Genomic DNA, 13588 nt, shown 5'->3' on the forward strand with positions numbered 1-13588 from the left:
CTCTTAGCTTCATGTAACTCACGAATTTTTATCATCATAGAGATCTGTTTTTAATAGATAAAGTACTTCATAGCGTCTTTCCGGGCATGATTTATTGAATTACTTTTCATGTGTTAATAATAGTCCACCACGCCTAGACTAATCCATCATGTTCAAGCCCATACTTTTAATCAAGATCACGATTGAACCACAAGGCCGGTTTTGCATGGAAATGTCAGCACGATTTAAAGCGTGGCCACTTTTCTTGCATGCAGAGTTATGCGTACACCCTTGTTCATATGCTCTTGGCGACTATATATTGAAAATTTAAGCCCTTCAACATACTGGGGTCCAAACTCGTACTATATATTCCTACTAGTAACCAGGCACGAGTAATAAACCAGTTTGGATTGGTGTCCCTTTTTGATCCGTTTTCGTTTAGTAAGCTGCAGTACGAGCGAATTTATTTCACGTGACATGATCCAAATGACTTGGGTTTAGAGTGTCCATCCCGGGACATCCCGGGACAAGAAATCCCGGGATTCGACAAGTTTCGGGATTTCCCGTTTCCCGAGATTTTAATTCTGACATCCCGGGAATCCCGGGATTCCCGAAATGTATGTAGAATTTGATGAAAACTACTAAATTCCAATGAAAAACAATGACATTTTTCCTCACTATCAACCTTGTTTGATAAAGTAGAAAAGCATAATGGAAAAAGGGAATAAACGAGTTATTATTTTTATGAAAAAATCAATTTACCAAGTAAGAAAAGCATATTTTTATGTGTCTAGTTGCAAAGTTTTAATGCTTTTCTTTTCAACATTAGCCGTTTTTATAAGCATATGCTGAGATAACAAATTTAAAAGTACACATAATCTGCCGCAAATCGCAAGTCAGTATCATCTGCAAAAAGTAGGCATTGAAAAAATTGACTGCGAAGTTTTCAATCTCGTTTTCCATACAAATATTCAAAAAATTTCAGAAGATTGGAACATGTTTCGATCTGAATGAAACTTTCATAATTTGCTTTTCATTCCGTTATCTTTCCAAGAAAAATATAAAGATGACCAAATAACGATTCATTTTTGTGTTACACGATGCAAAAATCTGCAGTGCAGGGCTGGTAGTAGTCAGCCAGCAAAATAATAGTGACTTTAGTGACCAAAATAATCAGAAAAGTGACCAAAAAGTGACTTGAAAACTACAAGTGTTAGTCATATTAGTTTTTTTACAACAAAAAATATTCACATCGCGATAAGTGTTATGTTTTTAAATATTTTTGCACAATTTTTTCGCAAATTCTCAAAAAAACATTTCTATTTTTATAATATGCGTCCATTTTATTCATTGGTCGTCTGAAGCCGGAGATATTCCCAAATTCCTTGGAGTACCGACACGTAGCCATAGCCCACATTAATATTTAAGGCAACAGATTTTTTTTTCTCGTGTTTGATTGTTAATTTTTCGAAACACTTTGATGAGAGTCTGTTATGAAAATATAACACGATTTGGTGCAACTGTTTTTGAGATATGAGCATTTATGCTTGTAGTACCACTCAGGCCGAAGTAGGATCTTGAAAACTTAAAAAAAAAAACATATTCTAATTTCAGTTTTCTTGGAGACGATTCAATCGATTAACATGATTTTTTTCAGTGTAACTCCTCATTATCTAACATTGCACAGCCCATATTTTATTTTTTTGATTAATTGGCTAAAAACAAAATGGTGGCCAAAGATATTTTATATGAGGGAATGTCGGTCCCCCTAAGGAACATCGGAATATCTTCAAAATTCTGAACAAAGAAGAGTTTTCTGATTTCAGTCGAAAAATTAAACAAATAAAATTAAATACCTACATGAACTCTGGTGAACGAACTCGTGATAGAATTTTTAGCAAAATTCCTGTTCATGAGGAACATTCTGGTGAAAATTCATTGTAGATTTTGAAGTAGAGATGTAAAATGAATTACTTGAAGCATTTCTTAACTAATCTGTGGAATAAATCGAGGAAAAATGGTTGGTTGTAGACAAAATTGTGCATAAAGAATTAGAATATGATTCCACGCGTACTTCAAATATCTATATTTCAACTGAACGTATCAATAAATGAATTACAGAAAATGATCATCACTCAGTGGCGGCTCGTAACCCCATGTTTTATTTGATTTACGACCTGAAAAATTACTAATGTTGCATACTTAGATTATAAAGCAAACAATAGCCGATGGGAATCGTATATTTGTTGCTGAAATTAATGAACAGGTTGATTTGACGTTAGGTAATCGCCACTGATATCACTATTGATTAATTATTATCTCCAAACAATGTTCAACAATTTATTATAGAAACGTGTTTTTGTAAAGAAATAGTTTTAGTTGAGTCGTGTAAAAAAACAGTGTCAAGGTCAAGGGTTAATGGTTGGAATATGTATTGTTGATTTGTTGGAATTTCAAATGTAATTTCTGAAATGATTTCCAGCAAAATAAGTATTAGCTATTGAAGTCCTGGACGAGTTTCTGACAAAATCAGATTTTTTTGGATGTAATTCCTAGCCGTCTCTGGCTTATCTTCGGGGGAGATTTTTTAGAATGCTTTTCCAGAAAGCTGGTCTAGGATTTCTTCTAAAGCTCAGATCAGATATTGGTCGTGTATTTGGAAAAGTTTATAAAATATTTCGGACAAAAATTACATCCCAAAGTTGCTTTCTAAGTTTTGCCAGAATCTTCTCCAAAACTTTTCCCAGAAAATTTTTACATTTTCTGTTGGGAATGTCTACAGAATATTGACTTGAATTCATCCAGAAAGTTAGCCGGGATTTCCTATTTTTCTTGAGTATTGACTCAAGAATCTGAACGCTTTGATTACCAAATTCACTATAGTTGTCTACTTATATAATAACAAATATCTATTTCTTTCTGTTTGTGTTTGAAAAGCTAACCCAGCCCAGAAAATTAAATTTAATTATCATTATCATTATCATTATCGAAAAAAGTGACTTAAGTGACCATTTTCTTGAAAAAAGTGACTTTAGTGACTTTTTGTTGGAAATAGTGACTTTTAAGTGACTAGGTCGAAAAAAGTGACCAAGTCACTAAAAAGTGACTTACTACCAGCCCTGGCAGTGGGACATGCGTTTACTTTTCATTATGGGACAATTCAACTTGGTGTTTTCCCTAATTGAAGAAAAAGTGATTTTTCGTTAGTGCAGCTGAAAGATCATTAAAGATATAATAAAAACTCGATATCAACTCATTTTTGACCAACATGCAGATGTGACTGACTTGCGATTCACGACATTAAACTTCAGTCAATAATTTTCTGTAATTAACTTTTAGCATGATCTACAATACCTTCAATGATCTTTAATCATTTGTTTTGTTCTAAAGTTTTTATGACTTCTCAAATGTTTGAAATAAATTGTTTTAAAATTATGACTTAAGTTTTTGCCATACTTCTATTCATAGGTGTAATATAGAATTTGAATAAAATCCATAGCAAACCCGTAGTGAGTCAAGCTAAGTTTTGATTTTTGTTAGGTTACTTCGTCAGAATAAGAAAATCTTATCTTATATGTGATTTGCTATTAATTAATTAATTAATTAACCTATTGTTTTAAAAAGTAACATTACTGTTTATTTCATTGAAAAAAAAAATGTATTGTTAAATTAGTACTTCCATTTCAACCGAAATGCTAGTTTTATTGAAAATTTGATAAATCCCGGGATCCCGGGATTTCCCGGGACAAGCATAGATTTTTGTCCCGAATCCCGAGACGAGTAAAATGGTCGGGAAATGGACACTCTACTTGGGTTATAATGTATGCATGGAAACAGATCAATCAAACGAGAGTCGTTTTTAAAAAATATCATAGCACGTCAGGATTTTCAGATATGTAGGTATTGGATATGGACCTATGCACGGCTTTACTAATTTGACGTTTGGGCGGAGCCGAATTCACACTTGCCATGGCCACATAAATAACACGGCACCGCTTAAACGTCAACCAGTGAACTCATGCATTGGATTATTGATGATTTATTGTCAACTTTAGTCAACTTCCATGCAAGTTCACCGACTTGTATGCTTATTATCAATATGAAAAAATCGATGGAATTTCAAATTTGAAAATTTACTTGCTTTGAAAATTGAATGAATAAGTGATAATTAGCTCATTTTCTGCACAAACGACTTCCTTTACAGGACTTTAACTTTTTTAGAGACATTTTAGCACCTGCATTTCTTTCGTCTCCCAAGTACATTTTAAGTTTTAACATCTTATCGTATTTTGTGTTAAGAATTTAAAAAATAAACACCTAAAACTAATAATACAGAAAAACAGTTTTTCCATATAAACCATCAAACAAATTGCTATCGTGATGCGCACATCGTGAGTGGCCCATAGTGAAATCAAAAAAGTGGGACATGTGTGTTTTTACTGAAACTATTGGGTATAGCGTTTCGACATGTTCTACAAACTTTCATTATTTTTGGAGTACTTCGTTTGGACACTGCCAAAAATCTCACTTCTGGTAGAAACATAACTTTTCTCATACATATTTACACATCAAATTGATGTGCTTGTAGAGTTGCAAGTAGTAGCAGCAATTTTTAGCATCATGCTGTTCCGCAACCTATACCATTTTTATATATGCAGAAATAATTGCGGAATCTAGCGGGACTCAAAGCAGTTTATTAAGTTGACAATGACAACTTTTTTTCAAATAAATTAATGATTTTTTGTTTCGAATTATTTACTCATTTTTTTATTTTGTTTTATATTCTATTTTGAACAGTTTCTGTTTAATGCATAAGGTGCTGTTAAAATGCACAGTTTTTCCAGACACCAAAGTGCTATCTCTGTATCTCTTTATTTAGAGGATTAACAAACACTTTTTCTCCTTATTACATCAAATTAAAGATTGCAAATTTTGTAGAGTTACAAGTAGTATCAGCTAATTTTAGAATACTACTTTTCCGCAACCTATATCGTTTTCATATATGTAGAAATGATTATGGGATCAAGTGGGATCCATAGTAGTTTGATTGATAATAACGATAATAAAATTATCGTAAATAAATAAATTATGTTGTTTAATTATTTTTTTATCTGGTACTTTGCTTTGAAATTTTACTTTTTCCATGTTTCAAATGAAAGTGAAATATATAATTTGTACTTATCTAGTTTAAATTTGAAATTACTTTTGAGGAAAATATGTCTTCTTAGTGCAATGCACTGGATTTTTTTAAGTATATCGAATGCTATTAGACCTATAAGTTCATAAAAATATACCCACAACGGTAGTATTAATCCTTTAATACTCAGTTTTTTCCTTACACTACATATTTTTTTGGCTCATTTTGTCATTTTTCAAACCTTGGATATCAACATGATAGACACCGCTATGATACGTATCTAAACGGATACAATGATAGCTATCAAATCTTCCACACTTTAATAGTCGTTCTGATTCTCAATCGAATAGCAGCTTCCACATATTTATCAGCGCTGCCTTTCCTGTACGTGAAACCCAATAATGGAAATACAATCCATTTTAAATTTGAATATCTCTTAAAAATGTTGTCAGATACACCGAAAACTAACAAAAAAATTAACAAAAAACTTTAAAACTTTAAAACTTAACTTCTCGTTAAAACTTAGTGGACAGTAAAATATCAAAAAAAAAAAAAATAAATAAAAAAAAATGAAAAACAAACTTAAAATTTAAAAAAGTTGTTAAAAATAACATTATATTTTTGAAAAAACTTATTATTTTTAACTTAACAAACTGCTTTAGATTCCGCAATTATTTCTGCATATATGAAAACGGTATAGGTTGCGGAACATCATGATGCTAAAATTAGCTGCTACGACTTGCAACTCTATAATATATGCGCACTTAAATTTGATGCGAAAAAACGAGAAAAGCGTTCATATATCTTTAAAATGAAGAGCTAGCGCTTTGGTGTCTTCGGCAAAAAAATGTATTTTTACAACAACTTAAACATTTTAGTACATTGGAAAAATGTGGAAAATCAATTTTAAAAGTTACGTAGAAAGAATGATTTTTGAAGGGGTACTTATCATATTTACCCCCTAACTTTGTCATTGTAAGAGATAGAACTTTCCGTCATCGACAAAGTTTCTTGAAATTATGTCGCCTATAATGTTTTCTTAGACAGTTTTCAATTTTGACAATAAACAAAAAAAAAAATTTTTTTGAAGTACTCTAAAAATAATAAAACTTTGTAGAACATGTCGAATCACTACACCCAATAGTTTCAGCACAAACACACATGTCTCACTTTTTTTTATTTCGTCCCACTGTAAGGCGTGTCCAAATGTTTGGGGCAAAATTATACTTTTATACTTGGTACTTTGATCTAGTTGAATTCCATTTCCATTTGTGAAAAAATTTGCGTTTTTTCTTTTACAATAACCCGTTTTAATATGAATACAGTATGGCTCATAAAAAATGCAAAAATGGTTTTTCCACAGGCGTTTTTTTTCATTATTTTCGTGAGTAATTGTAATTAATGTAGTATAAACAGGCATAATTTCGCTATCTAGGACGATTTTTGTCATATTTTCCATACTAACCTAAATAATGTACTGAAGGGCTTGTTCATATACTTCATAACGCTAAAATTGGTCATTTTGGACACCCACCCATCTCCTAGTGACGCTTTTTGCATTGATACTCTACAATTTTTGTACGAACCATCAGAGCCGTAGCGTGGTCTCATGGCGCCCTTGGCGAACCCACATTTGAGCGCCCCTTGTTTGAAGCTCAAGTTGTTTTTAAATATATTAAGAAAGCATTATATTACCTGTAATACACGAAATTCTAGTGCGACTTCTGTAAAAATGGTTCATCAAAATTCTCAAGGATTATGATATTGCTGTTTATTAAAACTTTGTATACAGACATTCAATGATGGGATAAAGTTCTGTAAGAAGTCATACACAGTATACCAAATTTTATTCTCAGGAGGACTATCTGATAGCCCGGAAGTTATTGAATTTTCTAATACATTTCCTGTTAAGACTACTGGGATCTATTGAAATATCAGTATAGTGTATATTCCCTAAGAAATGCTTGTTGACAATTGCTGACCCATATACTTTTGCTTAAGTTTTTTAAATTCTTGTCCAATAGAGTAAAACTTAGTACAGTTAACTCTCCCTTACTCGATATTGAAGGGACCATCGAGTTAGGGAGGTATCGAGTAACAGAACACAAAACCAGTGCAACTGCGATCTAAGGGACCATCGAGTTAGCCATGAAAACCAACTTTTACTATGGTTCTCTAACTCGATATCGAGATACGGAATATCGAGTAAGGGAGAGTTAACTGTATTAAGGCTTTTCACTACTGTTCTCATATCAATGTCAAATATTTGTTTAATAACTTGATTCGGAATGTTGTGAGGATTGTTCTGAATATTCGATCTGATTCTTGAATAAGATGCTATTCGATTCAGAATCACTTGAAAACGCCCTCCAAAGCGGACTAGGAATCCTACTTAAAATTTTGTCAAAAACTCGCATGGTATTCTGTCAAAGTCCCACATACATGATACATATGCTACAGTATACTGCTTCAATGTGAATCAGCTCAGAATTCAATTATTGTCGAAATTTATTTACCCCAAATACCGTTTTAAAGGCACTTTACTGAAGAAATAGTAAATTAATTGACCAAACTTTTTTTCTGCTAAGTAGTGCACAAAATACTTAAATTAGAATTTCACTGTTGTTCGCGGCTTCTTTCAAAAGATTTGTGCCTTTAAAGTTTTGATTCAATATTTCATTTGTCTTCTGAACTGTTTCGCCTTAACTTGAATTTTTGTGTCAAAAATATTTCATTAAAATCAATTGAGTAACACTTTTTTCAAATTCTAATTTTTCACCTTGTTTTTCTGGTGTTACGTCTTAACTGGGATAGAGCCTGCTTTTCAGATAAATGGTGGATGTATGGTGACTCGTTCTTTGTGAGAGGAATGGTTTATTGGAATGAGCAACCAATAAAGGCAAAAAAAAAATCACTTGAAAGGATGTAGAAAATGTCTTCACAAAAATATTTTATCAGAGACTAGTTTTATTTCAGCTTGCTAAAGAATCTTTACGTCATGTTCCAATAAAACTAAACTAAGTGGTGTTCTTATGAGCACTTCCGCAGTTTTCACTGAAAGCTATACTTGCCAATTGACCATTTTCGTGTGGCAAGCACGAATATACTCTATGCCCAGGAGAATATAGGTTTTGAACTAACAACCCTCATTGTAGCTGCGCGTTTTTCGCTAGGACTATCTAGGTCCCATAATTTGCATTGTCATGTTTAGAGTTTTTTAACTGTCTCTTCGAGAGACCCCCTAATGAAATATGTTTCTTCTAAAATTTTACAAATTATGGCACGCATTTTGGCGCCCCCTAAAGGCTGGCGCCCTTGGCGGGTGCCAACCTGGCCAATACAGGTATACCTCGATTTAGTGGACCCTCGATTATATGGACCCTCGATTTTATGTACTTCGATTTATGTACATTTTACCTCGATTTTATGGACATAAAAATTTCATATTTAATTTTTTGATGTTTATCCAATTCTAAACATGCTTTATGTAAACTTAAAACCTGTGAAGGGTATACGGTATGCTTATACAGGGGCTGGGTCCTGTTTCATTGCAAAATGCCAAATAAATGCGTGTAAAAGAGGGAAGGAATTTGAAAATAAGAAGACTCCAGTAGGACTTCCTCAGCCCGTTTTTAAGCATTCGAGACCTGGGAGGGAGGTACAGATACTACACACGAAATATCGAACAACTTATTTCTAAACTGCAAGATAACTCCAGCTTGCCAACGACAATCAAGGCAGGGTTGGTGAAAATCGCTAGTTTTCATTTGTTGTGCCGCTCCGACGTTTCTGGACAAACATTGTAAAAGGGCCACAGTTTTCTGTGCATTAAATTTTCATTTTCATTTGAAAAAGTGAAATGATGCGTCTTTCAATGCTTTTTTTAACAGAATTAAAGACGCCCTAGTGACAATACTTTTGAATGTATATGAATTGATTCTCATTCGATTTTGGTCACTTTTGATAAAATGAAAAAAATATGTTTTGATCAATTACGCGCTTTTATCATGTTTGTCCATTGTTTAAGATTCCGGCTCACAGTGACAGTTCGTGACAGCAGAATTTGGGCTCACTATGACGTGCAGAAATTTTGTATCGGTTTCTCCCTCCCATGCCGCGACATGTAAATAAACGATAACTTTTAACATGTTGCAATTCACAAATTCAATATTGCTACAACTAAGTCTGTAGTGATGTGTGCGAATTGTAATTATTAAGGTTACTATTGTATTCTTAGGATTGTTCCAAAAAATCCCAAAATTTCCAATTTCTCTTTTGTGGATTTTATGATGCTCAAAGATTTATCCAAGAGTTTTTTTTTTCAGAATTTACTAGAAAATGGAAAAGTTTTACAATCTAGTAAGGATTTATCAACAGATTATTTAAGTGATTATGCATCTTTCTTCAGGATTTGTTAGACGAATCTGCTGAAATTATTCCAGTGGTTCGTTTTGAAGCACGACAATTAGTTTTTCTACGAATTTTTCCAGACGAATAGCATTTTTTTCAATTACACGTGTACGAATTACTCAAAATGGGTATTTATGTTGAGTTTTATACGAGTCCTTTCAGAAATTTTCCACAGTTTCAAGAGCTTTTTCAAAAATAACTTGAAAATTCCTCATTGAATTCGTTCTATTTTTTTTAAGATAAGAGCGATTGCGAAGAGAAAGGGAGTGAGTGCAGCACACGCACACATTCAGTTTCACCCACTGTTGGTGTAATTGCAATATTCAATTTCACCTAGAGGTACTGAATAGGGCGATATTCAAAACTGAAAAGGCAATAGATGGCTCTTTTTCAATGGTAGTAAAAACGAAATCCTGAAGCAAAGAAAGCACCACGGAAGATTAACTAAACACAAAAAGTTATGTATTCACTTTACACTTGAATTCTAATCACTATTTTTTTGATCCAGTTTCCTAATTGCAAGCAATTTACGATTTTCATTATTTTTCATACGTTTTGACAGTTCTCTGACTACCATTCTTCCATGCGCTTGTGTTGAAAGTTTGAGAAATTTGAGAATCCAGCGTAGCGCGATCAGTGGGTGACATACAAACAACAGTGTCGTCGCTCGGCGGCCGGTAAGAGAAACTGAATGTTCGAAAGGTTGTTGTCTGTAATTTTTGCTGCTGGCGTCAACTGTTAGCGTTTGAGAACAAAATAAACAGTCATTACCCTATTGAGAATAGAATATAAAAAATAAGACTGAATTTTAAATCATTGGTGTAAGCAAACAGAAATGTGATGCCTTTATTTGATTAATCTATCAGATTCGTGCATGTATTGTCAAAAAACATTCACACAAAGAAGAAATCAACGATGGCGGATCCTACTGAGGATCAGCGTTGTTGATTGTATATTGAAATATGCAGACACTGGTTGTCACTCAGTATGATATGTTTGTCAATCCAATAATAATTTTTGTCATGTTGACTATGTTGACCACCCCAAATTTACTGAAAACACATGATTTGATCCCTGAGACATACAGAATGTTTTTTTTGTTATGCTGTGTTAGGAATTGTAATAGAATTTCAAATGCGATCGGCTCCGTTATGAGTGATGGTGCTTGAGCCTTTGAATAAACAGTTAAGTAAACCATATTGAAAGCATTTTTTGTCGGGTTTTTAACAATATTATTATGAAAAAAAAAACATACATAATTTGTATTAGAATGCATTACGTCAATGACGGACTGATTTCATCAAAAATTTGTTAACTCAAGGCAACCTTGAAACACTGAGCCTTGTATCGAAAATTTATTTTTAGGCGATAATGATACATTTTAATGAAGTTTCAACTGAATAGAAATCAAAAAGTGAGATAAAAATTTGGCTTCGATTTTATGTACAATTCGATTTTATGGACAATTTTGAAATCAAAATGTCCACTAAACCGAGGTATACCTGTAGCACGCTACGGTACTGCGAACCATAACAACGTTAGGACGCTCACCCACCCCCTAAAGCGATATGAAATTTGTCAATGGGCGCGAAGCAAAATAGTTTCACTGTACGTTGAAAAAAAGTGTTCGATCGTCGTATACTCGTATATGTCATAATAAAATATTTTGTCAGAGTCATTGCTTTTGGGAGTATTTGCGTCTTATTCGTTTGATGTGCCTTCATTTTTCTTAAAGTTATTCTATCTATATAAATGAAAATGGAATGGTGTTTGTATGTCACGGAATAGCTTGAGAACGGGCTATCAAACTTTGAAAATTCTTCAATAGTTATGTTTCTATAGTGTTCCGACGTGTTCATGTAAGGTACAGTGGGGGAAGTGTATCAGTGGGGTAAGTGGATCATTGGTCCATGTTAAGCATAAAAGCTTGAATATTTGGAATGTTTTTGCATTATTGCTTTGTTTTTGGTTATATTCTCACGTACACACTGATACTACTGCAAAACTGGTACAACACGCACATTAACATAAGCAAACTTGTTAACCGCAAATTAATTTCAAAATTGGTTTCTGTCAATCAAAAATTAATTGTATATCTGCCTGAAATCGAATACTGATAATTTTTTAACACAAGGTGAACAATTCAATTCTAATTGAATGAATCATAATGAATAATATGTGATTTTCATAAATAAATACAGATTTAATGAACAAGATACACTTCACCGTGTATTTTGATGGAATGGGGTAGAATGAGAGTAATATCATTCTTACTATACATAATAGCATCACATTTGTTTTAAGAATAGATTTTTTTTTATTGATAATCAACTTAACTTGGTGGGGCAAGTGGATCACTTGGCGCAAATTTTCAGTCCCTCATATTCAATACATAACAATCAGAAAAATCGAATCAAATTACGATTTGAAGTATATTAGTATATTATTGCTATCCACAGAAAAAAGTTTGAATTACATTATTCAGGTTAGCTGAACATAACAATGGAGTTGACTATTGAATTTTCTGTATCCACTAACCTCACGGTTCCTTTTATAAAAAGCACAGAAATTTAAACGGGAAAGTCGAAAAAATGAGAGTGAACGGAAGTGTCATTTCGTACGGGACGTTTCACAACGTATTTTAACAGCCTACTTGATGACAAGACAAAGTTCGTCATCATCTCTAGTAAAAAATAAATACTGACGTCTTCAATAGTTTTTTTTTTGAAGAAGAAGTATGTTCCTTTTGTAAGAGACTACTTATATCAATACTAGCTCATCGGTTTTTAACAAAACGAGCTTGGCGGCACACTTATCACACTTACATGAAGGTTCAACCACTCCAGGCATGAATCTATTCGAGGCAAGGCCTGTGAAGAATCTTACCTCATTGTTAATGTGTTCAAAGTTTTATCCACAAAGATGTTGAACTCGATGACTACATGATAAAATTTCAAGGTATGCTTCAAATTCCTCTCTAGTAAGGTGGAAATAACAGCTCAAAATCATGTCCAAAGCGAACAATGGAGTCTGAACAGATTAAACTATGCAAGTAAAATAACATTTTTGTTTCGTTTTAATTTTCCATTTAAAACTTCCATAAACCATCATATGAAGATTTTCGCATTTTTATGGGCTATACTGTACATGTATTGTCAGCAAACTTAAATGTTTTATTGATCAAAATCATAGTCGCGAGAACAATGCTAAAATCACTGTGTTTGGTAATGGTCCAACCAGGGTGGGTGTACGGCTGTCAACTACAAACAAAGCTCGCCTAACAATCATCTCTCGGGCAGGCCGGCCCCAACAGCATCAGCTCTCACGCGGGCCGATCCAAAAAGCACAGGTCGAAACGCGGGCCATGTCAGGCAGCAAATGCTGATGTATTTCAACACTCAAACAGCGGGATGCCTAGCAGCGTTGTGTGCTAAACGAATACACTCACAAAACAAGAACGGTAGGCACACCTCGTTCCGTATACCCCCCCCCCCTGGGTCCAACAGGTGGCGGTAGTGTGTATACGTCAAACACGAACAAAAATGACATCGAAGCAACCTGTTGGTTTGAAGTAATCGTTAATCCCATCTCAGTAAGCTTGGCTTCTGTAACATTTTGTAGTTATTATCATTCTCAAACTTACCTCTGAATAAACCACACGTTATATTTAAATGAGCTCTGCGTTTATTCATATCCGTATGATGGATTGTGGAGAAGCTTTCTTGCCTATGAATATTGAGTTTGAATGGAAAACAGGAGCTCTTCGGCTTTCTCAGCAGGCGCGTGTGAAGAAGGTCGTGAAATAATTTCGGAATGGCTAAATGTAATCCCACCAAGTCACCCATAGAAAAAGGACTGAAACGAGAGGGGGCATCAAGAGAACCCTACCGCGAGCGTACTTGTGTTGAGCATTTACCCAGACATCTGATTTTCAGCTGGATACCTGGGTCGATATCAACCACATTCAACGGAAGCTCACAGGATACGTTTGGAGAGTGTCGTCCATTACCTAAGACAAGACGTGGCAGGTCAAAGTACAAAAACGAAACCAATTGCCTATCA

General features: G+C 33.8%; 1 protein-coding gene across 3 annotated transcripts in view; it reads right to left on the reverse strand.

Moving 5' to 3' along the window:
* The window catches only part of LOC5572535, a 214087-nt gene that overhangs the window by 13614 nt on the left and 186885 nt on the right, over positions 1-13588 (reverse strand). The gene's annotated exons all lie outside the window — the stretch shown is intronic.

Source organism: Aedes aegypti, chromosome 2 (genome assembly GCF_002204515.2).
Source record: "Aedes aegypti strain LVP_AGWG chromosome 2, AaegL5.0 Primary Assembly, whole genome shotgun sequence".
Classification (NCBI taxonomy): Eukaryota; Metazoa; Arthropoda; class Insecta; order Diptera; family Culicidae; genus Aedes; species Aedes aegypti.